The sequence below is a fragment of the Heloderma suspectum genome, chromosome 1 (genome assembly GCF_057233095.1).
Source record: "Heloderma suspectum isolate Gila_16-S chromosome 1, 16-S_ref, whole genome shotgun sequence".
NCBI classification, from domain to species: Eukaryota; Metazoa; Chordata; class Lepidosauria; order Squamata; family Helodermatidae; genus Heloderma; species Heloderma suspectum.
Window position 1 is genome coordinate 356,339,331 of NC_139458.1, and position 19,767 is coordinate 356,359,097.

At 42.5% G+C, this 19,767-nt stretch overlaps 1 protein-coding gene and 1 long non-coding RNA gene across 2 annotated transcripts in view; both read right to left on the bottom strand.

The window, feature by feature from the left end:
- PRKN (parkin RBR E3 ubiquitin protein ligase) overlaps window positions 1-19,767 on the bottom strand; it is a 1,219,260-nt gene that overhangs the window by 1,160,473 nt on the left and 39,020 nt on the right. The window lies entirely within an intron of this gene.
- Window positions 1-19,767, bottom strand: part of LOC146359723 (uncharacterized) — a 100,294-nt gene that overhangs the window by 67,639 nt on the left and 12,888 nt on the right. Inside the window, exon 1 of the long non-coding RNA XR_014786756.1 lies at window positions 1-19,767. This exon is cut by the window's left edge and continues 25,964 nt beyond it; it is cut by the window's right edge and continues 12,888 nt beyond it. This is a non-coding gene — a long non-coding RNA (uncharacterized LOC146359723).

A 19,767-nucleotide genomic window follows, 5' to 3' on the forward strand; every position in this document is an offset into this window, starting at 1 on the left:
GGGCTCAAGTTACAGGAAGCCAGATTCCGGCTGAACATCAGGAAAAACTTCCTGACTGTTAGAGCAATATGACAGTGGAACCAATTCCCTAGGGAGGTAGTGGGCTCTCCCACACTGGAAGCATTCAAGACGAGGCTGGACAGCCATCTGTTGGGGATGCTCTGACTTGGATTCCTGCATTGAGCAGGGGGTTGGACTCGATGGCCTTGTAGGCCCCTTCTAACCCTACTACTCTATGATTCTATGGTTTATCCTATCCTACTTTGACAGTGATCTCAGGAATAGGTATAATTTACTATTGAACAGGCATTACCTGTTCCTTCCATGTTTCATAGAGCTAATTCATACATTCAGGCAGCCATACAAGGTGCCACTAGAAATACAGCTACATGGCAGCAGTTCCATTTAATGAGCTATGGATTAAATCCAGTGTTAGTCCTGCTTAGAGTAGACCCATCATGACTAACTTAAGTCCCATTTATTTAAACAGGTCTCCTCTAAGTAGGACTCACTCTGGATTTAACCTGATTGATCAGATATCTCCAATGGGCATTTTTAGTCACCCTGGTATAACTACTCTAGATGGCTAAAAACATGTCCCATCTCAAAAACTGCTCATACAAGCATCTTACCACACGCTGATGCCTCTCCTTTGGGGCAGCTTGAATGAACAAATAGATTTTCCATAGCAGCGCCCTAACTGCGTGTGAAAGCAAAAATGTACTATTATTTACCTTTATCTTTATTTCTCCATAAATATAGTTTTGAAGAATATGGCATCATTAGTATTGTTTGTTTTTATTTCAGAATAGCACCCAAATTATTTAGGACTCCTAGGTACATAGGTAACTCAAGTAAACATTGTTTGCATATTTAACAGATGAAGGTGTATTTCCATTAGGTCACATTGTCCAGCCAACTGGGTCAGACCATCTGTCAAGGCCTCAGGCAGAATTCCCCCCACCCCAGCCCTGCTATCCAATATCCTTTCCTTAGGGATGCTGATCCTAGGGCCTATCACTGCATTACGACCCCTCCCAATAATTTACCACCATTTGAATTTTCATTGTGCAACTGTTGCATTAATGTTGCCTTTATAAAAACAAACATCCAAAACAAAAAAGCTAACTCATAAACTATTGGCATGTTTTTTAAGTTTACCTTATATACATTACACTAGTTCAGGAAAGAAGGACTTTATTCTCTTACCCTCACATCCCATATCATTTGTAGACCTGCTATTCCTGAAAGTTATTGCAGTATAAATCCCAATTTTCTTAACTAATGAGCCAAATCAAGCAATTTATTGACAGACAAGTAGGCCAAATGACTAATATCTCCTATTTTCTATTATTTTAGCTTCATTTCAACCTTATTTATCTTCATTTCAGAGAAAAATCAATCCAAGCATTTAATAAAAAAAGTAATGCTGGAAGTAGAGCGAGCAGCAGTGTAAAAATAATGAAGAAACTACCTCCTGTAAAAATGTGCGGTGGTGTTCAACAGCATTTATGTTGAACCGTGCTTCATATTTTAAACAATGCTACTATGTACAGAAGCAACATTAAGAGCTGCCATTTCAGGAGATCAGTTCCTCAATTCCTCAGTGTATGTGTGTGTTGTTTGGTAGTGGTAGTAGTTTTTCCTAAGAAATTACAAATATATTCTTATCATCATAAAAGTTTTGAACTGTGGTCCTGCGAAAAGGATTCAGTGAGTTTTATTCCTTGTTCTACCACACCATTTGGGCATATGACTGAGTATATCATGTAATGCATCTCCATCTTACGAGGCACAAGGCAGAAGTTATTTCACTTGGGCCACCATCTGTAATGTCTTGGAGTTGCTAGTATCAGTTCACAATGTACTATGTAGAAGTTTCTTCTTTTCACTGATTAAGTCGTCATAGGTCCCAAAAGGTCCCTTCAGATAAGGAGTAGGCAACCTGTGGCTCTCCAGGTGTTGTTGGATTAGTATTCCCATCATCCCCAAACACTGCCATGCTGTCTGAAGCTGGTGGGTGTTGGAGTTTAACAACACCTCCACAGGTTGCCCATACCTGCACCTTACTTCATGCCTGCTTAACCAACATAGTCTGCTAGTCGGGCCTTCCCTCTCTTCATCTTGCTCTGCTTTCTGCATTTTGTTCAATCCAGCCCCTGTAAGGCATCATTCTTGCCCTAAGCCTCTGTCACCAGTTCTTTGGTTCTTTGGTTCTGCCAGTCAGAGGTGGGAAAAGGGAAGTCTCCATTCCATATTTATCAGAGGAGGACAAGACCTGCAGTATTCTGAAGAGTTACACAGAAGGGGGGGAAACAGAGACCAAAGAAGAAATGTACACACCAAAGCACCACTGTTATGCAATTATACCAGGAACTCTGTCCTCCTTTGTATCTGGTCAATCTACCATTCTAACATGAGCGGTGAATATGTAGTTAGATCTGCAACAGCTGATGGAGCAGGAGGGAAATGCCTGGGTGTGAGGAAGGAAAAATGGGAATGTGGGTACAGGAGAAACAAGGGTACAGGAGGAACATTCTGCTTAAGAACAGGAGAATGGGGGGAAAAAAACCTGCAAGAGCACACAGCATCAGTACAAACTCATTGGACCCTCAATTATTTTCAGTGCATGAAAAGTGGCCTTCTCTCAGATATCTCAAAACCATATATTTAAACTCACATCTCTGCATCAAGGACCAAACAGCAATTATTAAGCATTTTCAGTTTTACTCTTAAAATTACTTCACCTCTTCAAACAAAATCCTACTGAAGATAGTCTATCACTTTGCCATTTATTTTAGGCTACTTTTAGACTGCAACTGTGAGACATATCATCAATCACATGATATAGAGAAGAACAGCAAGTATGAAGATTACTGAGCAAATGCGTACAACAAATCTACAGAGGCTAGCAATAGTTTATCGCACACTGAAACATTTCTTAAAGAAAAAAAGGAAAGATTAAAAAAAAAACACACAACAAGCATGCATTTCCTGCCGTTTCTCAAACGAACTACCGGATTGGTGTTGAGAAATGAAAACTACATTATAAAGCAACTTTTTTGCTCTTAAAATGACAGAGAAAGTAATGCTCAGTGTGCTGGTGGTAATAGTCCTTTCCTCAAACACAAGCTTCTGAAGGATGTACATGGGAATATATATTTTATTTGCTATTCTTGTAGATGTAAAAATTACAGCACATTTCTTATCCAGGTAGATTTTATTTCGGCTTCCAGTAATAAAAAAAACCCAGCATGAAGCACTAGCTAAAATATACTTACAACAGAAAATTGAATCAAATTTGGAAAAGAAAACCCTAGAAGCCTGATCTTAAGACTTGCAGCAGGACCAGATTTGCCAACAGGCAAACAAGACATGTATGTGCCAGGCGACTCAAGTTCTTGGTGCCCTCAAACTCTTTGGGTACTATCCAGCACTGCTCCTGTGCCTCAACTGATTGTGTTGCACCAGCGGGATCCACAACCAGCACAACAGGAAGCCAAGTGCTTCCTAGAGCAACCCTGGAAACAAAGTGAAACGCTCATTTCCAGAATGGGACAGGTCAGTGGAACTCCCTTCTGCGAGCTTCACTGACCTGTTCCGTTCCAGAAACAAGTATTCTAGCTCGTTTCCAGTGTTCCTGCATTGTACCACTGGTGGGTCCTACTGGCAGATAGACAACACTGGATATTATCCACTAGGAAAAAAGAGTCTATACAAAGAATAGAATGCACTGGCATTCGGCCTCACCGAGATCCATCACAGAATTCTCGGACATCCCTAGTCTCTCCCCATACCCACCCCAATGTGTCTGTTTAGAGTTCTCAATTATCCATCTTCAAAACCCCAGTATTTTCCATCAATAATGGGGTGGAATCTAATGGTGCTGTTCCAATTATGGAACAGCTTGTAATTCAATGGACACTTCTACTAAGAGAAAAGGAGGGGGCAATTTTCACCAATTTCTCCTTTGCCCTGCAGCCCCCTGCACAACCATCCAGGCTGTTCTGGAGGGTGCCCTAATGTTCTGGAGCTAATTTGGGAGGCACCAGGGGGAATCAGGAAAAATTAACCCACATCTCTTCTGTTAGTGGAAGTATCTGCTGGATCAAAATCCATTCCATGTGCAAAACAGGACCATTGGATTCCACCCAATAACAAAACTTAGGAGGCGCTATAGTGAAGCCATAAGCTATGCTGTGACGGGCCACCCAAGTGGCGGAGAGTTCTGACAAAATGTGGTCCACTGGAGAAGGAAATGGCAACCCATTCCAGTATTCTTGCCAAGAAAACCCCATGGAACGTATCACAAGGCTAAAAGAGATGACACCGGAAGATGAGCCCCTCAGGTCGGAAGGTGTCCAATATACTACTGGGGAAGAGCAGAGGGAATTTCCAAATAGTGCCAGAAAGAGTGAAGCGGCTGGGCCAAAGCCGAAAGGACACTCAGCTGTGGATGTGTCTGGTGATGAAAAGAAAACCCGATGCTGTAAAGAACAATATTGTTTAGGAACCTGGAATGTCAGATCAATGAATCAAGGTAAGCTGGAGGTGGTCAAACATGAGATGGCAAGATTGAACATCGACATCTTGGGAATCAGCAAACTAAAATGGACAAGCATGGGCAAATTTAATTCAGGTGACCATCATATCTACTACTGTGGGCAAGAATCCCTTAGAAGAAATGGAGTAGCACTCATAGTCAGCAAAAGGGTGGGAAAAGCAGTACTGGGGTACAATCTCAAAAATGATAGAATGATCTCAGTACGAATCCAAGGCAAACCATACAACATCACAGTAATTCAAGTCTATGCCCCAACCACTCAGGCCGAAGAAGCTGAGGTTGATCGGTTCTATGAAGACCTACAACACCTTCTAGAACTAATACCAAAAAAAGATGTCCTCTTCATCATCGGGGATTGGAATGCTAAAGTAGGAAGTCAAGAAATCACAGGGATAACAGGCAAGCATGGCCTTCTGGCCCCATCACTTCCTGGCATATAGAAGGGGAAGAATGGAAGCAGTGACAGATTTTATTTTCTTGGGCTCCAAGATCACCGCAGACGGTGACTGTAGCCATGAAATTAAAAGACGCTTGCTCCTTGGGAGGAAAGCTATGGCAATCCTAGACAGCATAGTAAGAAGCAGAGACATCACCTTGCCGACAAAGGTCCGCATAATCAAAGCAATGGTTTTCCCAGTAGGAACGTATGGCTGTGAGAGCCGGACTATACGCAAGGCTGAGCGCCGAAGAATGGATGCTTTCAAACTGTGGTGCTGGAGAAGACTCTTATGAGTCCCCTGGACTGCAAGGAGGTCAAATCAGTCAATCCTAAGGGAAATCAACCCTGAGTGCTCATTGGAAGGACAGATACCGAAGCTGAAGCTCAAATATTTTGGCCACCAAATGCGAAGAGAAAAGTCACTGGAAAAGTCACTGATGCTGGGAAAGACTGAAGGCAAAAGGAGAAGGGGACAGCAGAGGATGAGATGGCTAGATAGCATCACTGATGCAATGAATATGAACTTGAGCACACTCCCAGAGAGAGCGGAGGACAGGAAGGCCTGGCGTGCTATGGTCCATGGGGTCACGAAGAGTCGGACACGACTTAATGACTGAACAACAACAATAGTATATATTATATGTAAATCAGGTCCACGTGAATTATTTCTGAATCAGCAATCTCTGAAACAATTTCAAGTACTCACAGTTGTGCAAAGCCACACCCTAATTCTTGATGGAGAAGAGAAATCTCTTACAACAACTTCATATCCATGGATATACTCTTGGCGAACCCATAAATGTAAAGTAGTGTTTCTTTATATCCATGCACAAACCATCACGTTATTTTAAATCACAATTTTTGTACTACCATCTGTTACAAACTGGGTATGCAGAATCAAAATACAACACACACATATCCATAAAGTGAAATAGCTATATATACACACCTAAAAAGGGAAGTGTAACGTTTGTGTTTGAAACACATATTCAACTTGCCAAATTTTTATCAAAATGTTTGTGCAAAGAGTATAGCTGCATCCAAGCAATTGGGGGGAAATTTGCATCTAGCATTCACTCATAAAAAATTGGTAAGATGCTTTCTGGTATGACAATTTTCATAGCGGCAGGGCAGGAGGAAAAAGGAGAAGCATTCACATCTGAATTATAACGCTATAAACTGAAGAACAACCACCAACAACATTATTCTAAAAGTCTTGGGTTTTATCCAACAGGAGGCTTCTGTGAACAGGAGGAGGATGAAGGCGAGTTTTGCAAGTTCCCCCTTTCTATGCTGTTCTGGAGGGTCCCCCAATCCTCTAAGGCAGATTGGGGTGGAGGGACAAAGGGGCTGCAGAGGAAAGGGGCAATCAGCAAAAATAACTTTCCACTCCCTTCTGCACACAAAAGCCTCTGCTGGTTCCAAGTCCTGACCAAGACCTTGCATGGGAATAGGTTACCTGAAAGACCATCCCCTCATGATCTGCGATAAGCCCTGTTGTATGTCCCACCACCAAGGGAGGCTAGCTTGATGGGTATACGATACAGGGCCTTTTCTGTAGCAGCACCTCGATTGTGGAACTCCCTCCCAAGGGAGGCCAGGTTGGCACTATTCTACTGAGTATTAGACACGCAGTAAAAACTGTACTGTTTGCCAGGACTTTGATGGATTTTTATAGTCTCTTCCTGTTTCAAGGAATATTGTGTTTGTTTTTATTTATTCTGGTTTTAAAGTCTTTATTGTTCCAAGTTGTACATCACTTTGGGGGTCCTAGTGGGCAGAAAACTCATTCATGAATATCTTTAATAAATGAATGAATAAATAAATCACTGGATGAAACTCCTTGTATCCAACCATAATTTGAGCAAATCTCCTTCCACAAAGGATATTCAGGTACTAGTTCTATTCACCCCAGCGGTTTCCTTGGAAGGAGGTCACATGAGGCTTAAGGCATTTTATAATACTTGAGTTTATATACAAATACACACTTTGAGCATAAGTGGAGACACAGCTTAAACATACAACAAACAGCCAAATCCACTGATCCACATCAGCTCTCTAGAGAGAGGCACCATTGCATCCCCTGATGCTGTTATCTTATAGAGCCCCCAGAACTCATCTCTCTCTCTCTCTCTCTCTGAAAACTGCAGTTCATCCCCTTTGTTTCCTTTCAGATACACACACAGAGACACAAGCCCTACTCAGGTGTTCAGAATCTGTGTAGAATAAATGCATGAGGAGGGGAGGCGCTCTAGCCCCACCCCCTCCTTGCGTGTTTCCATCACCTCATATGCATGGAGGGTGACTTCCTGAAGAGGAGCCTTCTGTATCCGTGAAGGCTTTCCACATGATTAAGAACCTGGGATATCCACATTCTGGCTCACATGGAGAGCTTCCGCAGGTACAGAAGGCTCTCCTCTAGAGCACTCCCCCTCCTCATGCAGTTACTCTGCACAGATTCACAACGTCTGAATACAGCTACACAGACCTACATTGCATCATCCTTAGCTGGTGTGTGTGTGTGCGAAAAAAGCATGCTCCCTTTCAGGACCTTTCAGGTGTTTCCTATCCAGTCAGAAAAAAAAACCCAACAACAACATCCAGCAACAACACTGGTCATTTAGCCAGCAATCTCCCTAATAAAACTTGTGCCTAGCAACTTTGCCAAAAAGTATGAAAGAAGATTTGAAGTCCTTCTGGCCCCATTAATCCTCACCTGTCCAAACCCCCACTCTAACGACAAAATAATGAATGTAGTAGATATAAGGCACCTCAGGTGCTGATAGGCCTATAATGTCAAGAGGGCTCAAAGGTCCTTTTAAAAATGCCTTTATTCCTTAAGTGCTACTCCTGCATATACACACGCGCCTTGATGAAACACGTTAGGACAAATACAGCATTTGTGCACTTTTTATGCTTCCTCGTCTCTGGATTAGTGCCTTCCTTCGTTTTCTGAACTTCATGTCTAAATGCATGCTGAGCTCTTATTGCAATTGCACAGAAAAAGCTGCAGGTTTTGAGGACCGAGCCCTTGTATATAAATGGTTGTTCTGTTGCTCAGGATGCTGCCTACAGAACATCCCAGAGGAATTAATGGCTGGCAGCTACAGGAGCGTTATCATGTTTATGGCCCATAGCACAATCAATGAAAATCAATTGGCCGATAATTGCATTCCATCAAATTAAATTGTGGAGGAGTAGATCTCTCAAGGGACTGGAAATGAGATGTGGAGCCTTTCACCTTTAGGTCAGCCACTACAAACACAGCCCAAGTCAATAATGACTGAAAGTCATTAATGTTGTGTTAGTAAAAAAGACTAATGTTAAGCTTTGCCACAACACCTCTTATTGTAGCAGAAACCTCAGACTCTGTCAGCACGACCCTGAGCAATGACTTGTGAATCTTCTCATTCTTATCATATTGATGCTTTATCAGGTTTGGGAGCAAGATGTATTTTTTGAAAGCAGCAGACTATATATAACACCGTATTTATGTAGCACTCCTCGCTTTCCTGCTCTGAGTCAGGAAGAGCCTTCTAAAGAGTTCAGTATGTACGGCTCCTAAGATGGCAGAGCTGCTGAGGTGAAGAGAGAGAAAGAAAGAGCAGCACTCTGCCCTGACAAAAATGCCAGGGAAGTCACAGGAAGAGGCAAATCTCAAGGTCACAAAAACAAAACAAAGGAACAATATCATTCCCCATGTTATCTCTTTACTCACAATATTTCTCCAAAAGATACTCCTTTGAAGAACTGGGACTCCACGGAACATTTTGCACATTATACAAGGAGCAAACCCAGTTTTTCCAGGAAGTGTACGGTCAAAAAGAGAGCTGCAGTCAATTGTGTCTCCCCGACTATACGACCGATGGCAAACATGCCTTTGTGTCATTCACACTTTCTTTTTAGTGTGTACTTAACACACTTTAATTGTGAAGGAACTGACCTTGAGAAATCACTTTGAAACAGTAGAGCACACACAGATCTATTGCCATGAAGAGGCCCAATGCTAGCTGACAAGTCATTTTTCAATAAATTCTCCATTCAACATCTGCATGAGGTTTGCTTCTTTCCCTGTCTTAGTTCCACGCAGGTGTCATTTAAATATATTCCTTTAAAATGTGATTACAGAAAGCACAGATACCATGTCATGTCTCCAATTGCTCATGTGGGCTTCTGTAATTGTACTCAATACTCTACCTTTAAATCAAAATCTTCACTAGACTAGGTCATTCATCTGAAATAAACCTCAATGCCACTACCTGATAGCAGAACTAAACTCAAGAATCTATACTAAAAGATAACAAAGCATTCAGCAGCCTCTTAGCTACACTTACTTAGGCTGCAATCCTGTACAACCTTACCTAGGAGTAACTCCCATTGAACTCAATGGGTCTTACTTCTGACATGCATAGTCAGAATGTGGTGGTATTTGACTAGAAACATGACAACTGGCCGCTTAACAAGATCAGCTTCAGATGGCCTTCTCTCTGTCCCATCAGCCAGGACAGCTAGGCTGGTGAGGACAAGGGAGAGGGCCTTCTCTGTGGTGGCCCCCACTCTGGGCACTCCCTCCCTAGGGAACTCCGCCATGCCCCCTCTTTAATGAGCTTCTGCTGCACATTAAAAACATGGTTGCTCAGGCAGGCATTTGGGGTGGGTTAGGGTATTTATTATGTTTTTAATGTAGAATGTTATTGTTTTAACTGTTTTGTTGTTGTACATCGCCCAGAGTGGCTGGGCGATGTACAACAACAAAATTTGTTAATCAGCCAGATGGGCAATTAACAAATTTAATTAATAAATACATACATACATACTGGGTGGGATTCTAAGGTATATTATTTTCTATCATTTTGAATATCTTACATGAAAATGCTCTATTTTATATTTAATTTAATTGGTTCTTCAGAAATAACCCATGACACAAACATCTACGACAATAAAATAAGTGTATCGACTATTTTAATAACAATGATGTATATCCATTCAAATGGGGATGTACTGTATCCATTCAAACTTTTGGCTTGGTTTTTGCATAGGGGAAAAGAAAATCAGTGGAGACTAGAGGAAATTGTCCAAAAAGAGCTATACAGTTTTATTGTTAAAAACTGCCCAATGAGTTTTGATGTTGTTGTTTTTTCTCCAAGGGTCATAGAATAATAGAATAGTAGGGTTGGAAGGGTCCCACAAGGCCATTGAGTCCAACCCCCTGTTCAATGCAGGAATCCAAGTCAGAGCATCCCTGACAGATGGCTGTCCAGCTTCATCTTGAATGCTTCCAGTGTGGGAGAGCCCACCATCTCCCTAGGGAATTGGTTCCATTGTTGTATTGGTCTAACAGTCAGGAAGTTTTTCCTGATGGTCAGCTGGAATCTGGCTTCCTGTATCTTCAGCCCATTATTCCATGTCCTGCATTCTGGGATGATCAAGAAGAGATCCTGGCCTTCTACTCTGTGACAACCTTTCAAGTATTTGAAGCGCACTACCATATCTCCCCTCAGTCTTCTCTTCTCAAGGCTAAACATGCCCAGTTCTTTCAGTCTCTCTTCATAGGGCTTTGTTTCCAGTCCCCTGATCATCTTTGTTGCCCTCCTCTGAACCCTCTCCAGCTTGTCTGCATTCCTTCTTCAAGTGCAGTGCCCAGAACTGGACACGGTACTCCAGATGAGGGGAACTAGTACTTCCCGGGATTTGGAAGCTATGCTTCTATTAATGCAGCCCAAAAGAGCATTGGCCTTTTTTGCAGCCACATCACATTCTTGGCTCATATTCAGCTTGTGATCAACAACAATTCCAAGATCCTTCTCACTTATAGTGTTGTTGAGCCACGTATCCCCCATCTTGTAACTGTACATTTGGTTTCTTTTTCCTAGGTGCAGAACTTGGCAGTTATCCCTATTAAATGTCATTCCGTTGTTTTCTGCCCAGCACTCCAGTCCACCAAGATCACTTTGAATTTTGTTTCTGTCTTCCAAAGTATTAGCTATCCAGCCCAATTTGGTGTCATCTGCAGATTTGATCAGAATTCCCTGCACCACCTCCTCCAAGTCATTCATAAAAATGTTGAAGAGCACTGGGCCCAGGACTGAGCCCTGTGGTACCCCGCTCGTTACCTCTCCCCAGTTTCAGAAGATCCCATTGATAAGCACTCTTTGAGTCCGATTCTGTAGCCAACTGTGGATCCACTGGATCGTTGTTTCATCTAGCCCACTTTGAGCTAGTTTGCTCATCAGGATATCATGGGGCACTTTGTCAAAAACTTTGCTGAAGTCGAGGTATATGATGTCTACAGCATTCCCACAGTCCACAAGGGAGGTGACCTGATCAAAAAATGAGATCAAATTTGTCTGCCAGGACTTGTTTTTGACAAATCCATGTTGCCTTCAAGTAATCACTGCATTGTTTTCAAGGTGCTTACAGATGGATTGCTTTATCATCTGCTCCAGAATTTTCCCAGGGATTGATGTCAGACTGACTGGTCTGTAGTTCCCAGGTTCCTCCTTTTTACCCTTTTTGAAGATAACAACAACAACATTAGCCCTCCTCCAGTCATCTGGCACATCACCCATCCTCCATGATTGCTCAAAGATAATAGAAAGTGGTTCTGAGAGTTCTTCTGCCCGTTCCTTTATTACTCTAGGATGCAGTTCATCTGGCCCTGGAGATTTGAACTCATTCAAAGTAATTAGGTGTTCCCTGACCATATGCCTATCGATCTCAAGCTGCAATCCTGCCCCTTCAGCCTGTACTTCGCCTTTGCCAGGGGGGTCATAGACCCTCTTTTGGGAGAAGATGGAGCCAAAGTAGCAATTGAGCACTTCTGCCTTTTCTTTGTCATCTGTTATCGTTTTGCCATCCTTATTTAATAGCTGAACTACCATTTCTTTCCTCTGCCTTTTACTTTGCACATAGCTAAAGAAAGGGTTTTTGTTGCTTTTAGCATCCCTCGCTAACCTTAGCTCATTCTCAGCTTTAGCCTTCCTGATGCCATCCCTGCAATTCTGTGCTACCTGCCTGTGCTCTTCCTTTGTTGCTTGGCCTTCTTTCCACTTCCTACATGTGTCCTTTTTTTGTTTTCAGGTCATCTCTAAGCTTTTTGTGAAGCCACATTGGCTTCTTCTGTTGTCTTCCACCTTTTTTTCTTGTTGGAATGGTTTGTAATTGTGCCATGAGAATTTCCTTTTTTAAAAACTCCCATCCATCTTTCTCTCCTTTTCTCGTTAGAGTCGCTTGCCATGAGAACTTACTGACCATTGTTCTGAGTTTGTTAAAATCAGCTTTCCTAAAATCCAGGGTACGGGTTTGGCTACACTCAGCTTTTGCTTCCTTCAGAACCATGAACTCAAGGATAACATGGTCGCTTTCTCCCAGAGTTCCTGTAACTGCTACTTTACCCACTAAGTAATCTCTGTTGGTTAGGATCAAGTCAAGGATAGCCGATACTCTAGTTCCTACCTCTGTTTTCTGTAGGAGGAATTTATCTGCAACACAAGTCAGGATTTTCCTGTAGGGGTCAGTGTTTTGCAGAATTTGTCTCCCAACAAATATTGGGGAAATTGAAGTCTCCCATTACTACTACATCATGCTTCCTTGAAACATTGGCTATTTGCTTTTCAAAACTTTCATGCTCGTCTTCTCCTTGACTGGGTGGCCGGTAGTAGACTCCGACCACCAGGTTCCTTTTATTCTTTGCTGCATTTATTTTAACCCACATGCTCTCGATGGGGCTACCAAGCTCATCCTCCCGTATTTCTGTGCAGAGATAAGTATTTTTCACATACAGTGTAACTCCACCTCCCCTTCTGTTCCTTCTGTTCTTTTTGAAAAGTTATATCCTTCAATTGCTGTATTCCAGTCATGGGAGTCATCCCACCAAGTCTCAGTTACACCTATCAAGTCATAATTTCCCTCCCGTATTAAGAGTTCAAGTTCGTTCTGTTTGTTTCCCATACTCTGGGCATTAGTATATAGATGTCAAAGACCATGTGTTTCATGGTCTGGCTTTCTTCCTACATGTTTGTGAAGGCTATTTAGATCATTACTGGGCACTATTAGAGCTGTTCCCTCCATTGCGGTGCATGAGCCTTCGTCCATTGTTACCCACAACTTTACATCTCCCTTCCCTGTAGGATTCAGTTTAAAGCCCTTCTGATAAAATTCTTCATGCTGTGGCCAAACACATTCTTCCCAGCCTTTGTGAGGTGCAACCCGTCCCTTGCCAACAGTCCATCTTGCAGGAAGTATAGCCCGTGGTCACAGAATCCAAATCATTCGCGCTGGCACCACCTTCGTAGCCAGTCATTCATCCAGAGTATTTTTCTTTTCCTTTCTATCCCTCTTCTAACTACCGGAAGGATGGATGAGAAAACTATTGGGCCCCAAAGTTCTTGAGTTTCCTTCCCAAAGCTTCAAAGTCTGATGTGATTTTTTCGTAGCTCCACTTGGCAGTATCATTTGTTCCCACACGGATGAGAAGAAAGGGATACCTGTCAGTGGGCTTTAGGAGTGCAGGCAACCCTTCAGTCACGTCTCTAATCCGTCCTCCCGGGAGACAGCATACCTGGCGAGTCCACAGGTCTTCGTGACATACTTGGGTTTCAATGCCACTCAGCAAGGAATCTCCCACTACTACTACTCTTCTCTTGTAGCTGTAGGCCTTGGTTTCATCACCTCTGCTTGGATGGCCTTCAGCCTCTTGCTCGCTCTCACGCAGGTTCCCCTGTAATTCTTCCTCTGCAGGCTGTACTCCAGTCTCATCCTCAAGTACCTGGAAACAGTTCCTTCCACTGGTGCCAAATGTCTTCTAGTTCTGCTCCTAACTGTCAGCTTTTTCCAAGGAGTATCCTCTACTGCATTTTTCCTCACCTCAGCAGTTTCCTCTTCTGCCTCAGCTTGCTGTTGCTCTTCTAGCTTCTGTTCTTCGCTTTGCTGCTGTAGTTCCACCGTTCTGTCCAAGTGCTCTTCATGTTCTCTTATTCCCTGGAGGGTCACCAGTCGCCTCTCCAGTCCTCTTACTTTTTCTTCAGCGGCATGATCAACTTCCACTTGTTGCACGTGTAGGCCATGTTGTTCTCAGGCAGGAAAAAAAAACATGGCACACACCTTGCAGGTCACCATCACTGGAGAGTCTTGTCCTTCCATAGCCTCTTTTCCCTTTTTGTGTCTAGCTTCCTGGTTGTTCTAGAGTAGCCTGTGCCTGGTCCTCTACTCACTGCAGGTTAAAAACAGAGTCCCACTGGTATGGAAGTTTGTGGAACAAGACAAATAATTTTTTTTAAAAAGTTAGGGGCCTCCCCCTTGACCTTCCCTGCCAAACTCCCTTGGTCAACTCCTGTTTGCTCCCCCTGTTCACTCGCTCTGATCGGTATTTCCTTTTCACAATTATTTTCAATGAGAACAGGTTATTTTTCTTAATTTACTTTCCGTCTCTCACTGAACCACCATCATCTCCTTCTGCGATATTTGGAATGGATTTCCAGTTAAATGGCTATTTTCGTTTGGAAACTTGCTTTGGCTAGCCCAGCTCTTAGATGTGTAGTGCTGAAGATGAGGCAAAACAGCTGTTGTTTGTGAACTTGGTGGAGCAAGGCATGTCGTTCTCTTCTTGGCAATATCTGTAGCTATTTAGATCATGAGATTTGTGAATCGGAATACAGATCTAGGATGGGTTCAAGAGTGAGATTATGAATTCACTGATGGCAATTCCCCAATGTTTTAATGCATTTGCTGAAAACATGGGATTCCTTTCTCAAATTGCTGAGTTGCTGCACATGGCTAAAGCTTAAAGCGAAGTCCAAGGAAATGGATAAAGTCTAAACTAAATTCAGTGTGTGCCTGTTGGAACTACACCTGTGTACAGTATTTTATAAGCTTGTATCTATCGCATCGGCATTATGGAGGAAGAATTTGGCACTTCTAATTTCTGCTAAGTTAAAATCAGGGGAAACTCAATATGCTAACACTGAGAGAAGCAAATAATTAAAATTCATCTGCTGAGACATTGTTTCATTCAGAAAGACGCAGGCTATGTTTTGGAGGACATTCCAATATATTCAGCTTCCCAGAGGAAGCAAAAAACTTCATTAGTTCCTGGATTACAGAAAGTGTTAGAGAAATAAATTCTTTTAGTGTGCAGTAAATCAGCTCAAAGAATTAGATGACTTAAAATTGAATCCCCTGGTTGCAGTTTGAAAATGCACTGCAGATTCTTTTTTCCACTAGATATTTATTTTAAACAGATTTCAACAACATGCACACACTGCAGGTTTCTTCAGTTCCATTTGGCACAGGGCTATTTTTTGTTTTGTCGGGGTTGCTTTTTGTATTTGCTTTTTTTTTTTTACTGTGAACAGCACATTTCAGCTTCGTTTCTGGAAAAAGAAGAAGGCCCATATTAACACATGGTCTTCAAGAAGAGACAGACTCTCACTCTAGCAAAAGGATGGGGAGCCTTCAGTTGTAGCATACAACATTGCTTGTGCATTTTTGGACCCTTCCCAGATCTCACTCCACTTCTCAGCCCAGAAAAAAATATATTTAAAACCCTGGTTGTGTCCTCACTTTGAGAATCCCTTTCGCCAAAGAAGGCAAACTATCTCAGATAATTTGGAATAGCATCTAAAGGACATGACACAATCGCTCTGGTGTTAAATGGAGACTGGAACTGGTAGAAACAAGTTCAAAAGGATACATACACTAAATACAAGCACATTAAACAAAAGTAAGTCTCAAGTGGGGCTTGCTTTTATGTAATGCATTTAGGACTGGAGTGAAAATGTTATGAATCCTAAGAGGGCCCCCAAGGTGATAGCAGCATTCTTGGTTTTAAGAGCCTATTTCTGTGACAGATAGATTTTTTTTTAAAAAACAACAACACGGTTTTAAGTGGGAGGGAAGTTCAGCACTCAGTATTTAATTGTCAAAAGACAAGAGGTCATTTTATCAACATAGGCTTCTGCAAGGTACAGGCTATCAAGAATCACAAAACCCAACTGACATCATATCAGTTGGTGAAGCTTCATGTTTCATAGTTAAAAAATAGTGTGTTCCAACAAATTGAATACTTTACAAACATAAAATATATCTGTGATAGTTTGAGGCCTCCAGAGGCACGGAAAAAAGTCAGGCCTAGAGGCCTGGAGTTTTTTGTTGAGAGGAGGTATCCCTCAGAGGAGTAGTTTCATTTCCTTGGTTAAGTTTCAGTTTCATTTCCCCAGTTAAGTTTCATTTCTTCAGGGTCTTCTACTTTTGGTTTTGAGGAAGGGGGATATATACAGAGAGCAAGAGAGCCAGTAAGAGCAGAGTTAGGAGACCAGAGCCTGAAGAGGGAGCAGGAATAAGCAGTCTAGAGGAGTCTAAGGACAGCTAGGGTAAAGGAACTTGCATTTTGCAACTTCTATCTTCTTTGAAGGCCTTTTGTATCACTCAGGTTTTTTGTGTAAATACCTCTAGTTGTGATTGCTTGCTTTAAATTTACTAGTAAACTGTTGTGGTTAAACCTCAAGAGTCTGGTTTGTCAATCACCCCACATCTACAGCCTAAACCCCATGTTATTGGGAAGGGGAAGTTTAAAAGAAAGAAGGTGGGACTCTTAAAGAGGCAAGAGATCCTTAAGCAATTGCTCAGGGGGTTCAGGTCATAGGTGGAACCCTGACAATATTGCACTACCCAGTGAGAAAGTTATAGGGACATATATAAGTTATACAACAGCCATTATATAGTATTTACTGTATTAAGGCTTCTCTATATTAGAAGCACAACTGAAAAATCTACTTCACACTGACTAAATTCTTCATTTTGCTTTTGTGCTAGATACTTTATGTATTTATTTACAAAAAGCCTTGTTCAACAGATTCGCTACCAAAGTCATTATTCAGCAAACCGCAAAACACTTTGTCATTATTTTTTAAACATACTTGTTATTGGCATAAACTAGCTTGATTTCAACTTGATTTATATTGTAGGTTCCACTGTGTGCTATTCTTCTATTGTGGCTCTTAAAAGCAATTTCTATTCAGATACAATGTGGAGAGCAAAAGAAGTTACACATAAAAAGAAATGTGCCACTATAATTTTAAAAGATTCAGCTCATTCACATTCCTTTACCACCGCCAAAAGATTTATAACATGACAAATATAGGAACTGATTAATTCATCAGCGTCCGGGACATTTTGATCATAATCAATAACATAATTTTACCCTTTAAATGGGATTTCAATTAAAGCACATTTTTCAAAGTAATTTTATTTTTCTATCATAAAAATTGCTACCTTGCCAAGCAGCTACATTAACACATTTGATTCCCAACAAACGTGATTTAAAGAATACTGCCCTATGCAATCAGAAGATAACAAACCTCCATCATGGATCAGATAAATATCTTATACTATTCTTATCCCTTTCCATATGCCAACTCATTCTATAACTCAGGCATGAAAGCAACAGATGAACCAAACCATGAATTTCTCTCTTAATGATACTAATAGAGCAAAAGCAAGAGGAGCTGCAGCATCAGAAGGGGAAAAGCTACTACACTGTACACCCATCTATTTTTACCTCTACACAAAGATCCCAGCTTGGATCACAAGCTCTCTTCCATGCATAAGAGTATCTGGATGAGGATCAGTGATCAACATCTTTAGGAATTGGCATGTAATATTCATATGGCAGACCTTATTGGACTTTATTAAAATTCAGTTTGCCCCACAATGTTCCAGTTGCGTAATAACTTAAGAGCCATGCTGGATCAGACCAAGGGACCATCTAGCCCAGCATTCTATTCACCCAGTAGTCAACAATATGCCCACAGGAAACCCACAATCAGCACCCTCCCACTCATGTTTCCCAGCAACTGGTGTACATAGGCATATTGCCTCTGATACTGGAGGCAGCATATAGCCATCAGGACTAGTTGCCATTGATAACTTTATCCTCCATGAATATGTCCAATCCATTTAAAGCCGTCCAGATTGGTAGTAGGGATGTACGAAAGTGACTTACTTTTCTGCGGATTATGTTGACGGTGGGGGGGAGGCGTTCCGTCCCTCCCACCGGAATCCTGGCCGGGGGGGGAGGCACTCCGTTCCTCCCCCCCCGGAATCCTGGCCGGCCGGCTGTGCTCTGCAGGGATTCTGCAGAGCCGACAGCCGGCTCCGCCAGCGGCCGGACATCCGGCCGCTGGCTAGCAGGGACGCAAATGGCGGCGGCTATTTGCGTTCCCCTTATTTTCGCCGTCTTAGTCTACGTAAATGTTTACGTAGACGAAGACGTGCCAAAATAAGGAACGCAAATGGCAGCGGCCATGGCCGCCGCCATTTGCGTACGCGCGTTTTTGTTTTTGTTTTTAAGTCAGCCATGATAAACTACGTAAGCATTTACGTAGCCTATCACGGTGTTTTTTTAAAATCTAGCCGTGATAGGCTACATAAATCTTTACGTAGCCTATCACGTTTTTGTTTTAACCTTGAAATGGCAGTGGCGGCAGCCGGTCGGAAGACCGGCCGCTGGAGCCGCTGCCGCCAAACTGCCGCCACCGCCGCCGCCACCACCAGGAAGATCCGCCCAAGGTAAGTCTCATCCGGGGGGGGGCAGGGGGTGGCGGGCCGTTCCTCCATCGATTTCGGGGGGCTGAATGTGCTGGCATTCGGCCTCCCCAAGATCCGTGACGGAACTTTCATATATCCCTAATTGGTAGCCATCACCACATCTTGTGGAAGTGGTCTTCACAGTTTTAACTATGCACTGTGTGAAGTATCGCCTTTTATCTGTCCTGAATCTCCCACCAATCAGCTTCATCAAGTGACCCCTATTGGGTTCTAGTATTATGAGAGAAGGAGAAAAATGTCTACCTATCCACATTCTCCACACCATGCATAATATTCATGTGCTTTCTCCTTTTCCTCCTTCTTCTAGTCAACATGGTCTTAAAGAAATACCGGAGTAACCATGAAGGTAACTTCTACACAGAGGAGAGTGATGATATCCCAACAAGAGTAATGCCTCCCAGCCGCCTGCCCCAGTTCTGGAGATAGGACATTCAGAGGCTTGTTTCTCCCCGCACTGGGAGGAGCTCCTCCTGCTAGCATGCATGGCCCTGTCCCAGTACCCAGTTTAAGCCCTCACATATTTTCTTGAATGGCTAAACATGGCTACTGTTTGTGTGCATAAGAACATGATAGCCCTGAACTTTTCCCCAGAAGCTGGTAGTACAAGCAAGATGACCCTCTGCTCCAAGAAACTGATGCTTTTAGCTGAAAACAGAAGCTCTCAGTGGCCCCAAGTTCTCTGCCCTACCACAGTGGGCTCCCCATCTGAAAAGACTTTATTAAAATTCCGTTTGCCCTACAATGTTCTAGTTGCATAGTAAGAACACAACATATGTATCTGGTAACCTATAGCCTATCTGGGATGCAGAGTGGAATTCTCTGTAGAAGGTGATTGTAATCTGTCCACCAACTGAATGGGAAGATAAATCATTATGAGGTCTGGCTGTGACAGCTGGGCCATGGGATGGATTCTATGCATGCAGCCATAGGACCCTGAATTTCAGCAAAAACCATCAAGTCCCTGTGGGAATTTCCCTACAGCTGAAGAACTGTTTGCCTTGGGAAGAAAAATCCTTCTTGTGTTCAAGAGAACACCCAGATGAAAGAGCTTTTATTTGGAAATTAGATGGCTTTTTACAAGGAACTCATGTTCCCCCAGTCATGAGATCACCTGCAGAACTACAGGAGTCTTCTAGCACAAAGAAGATCTGACAGGAAG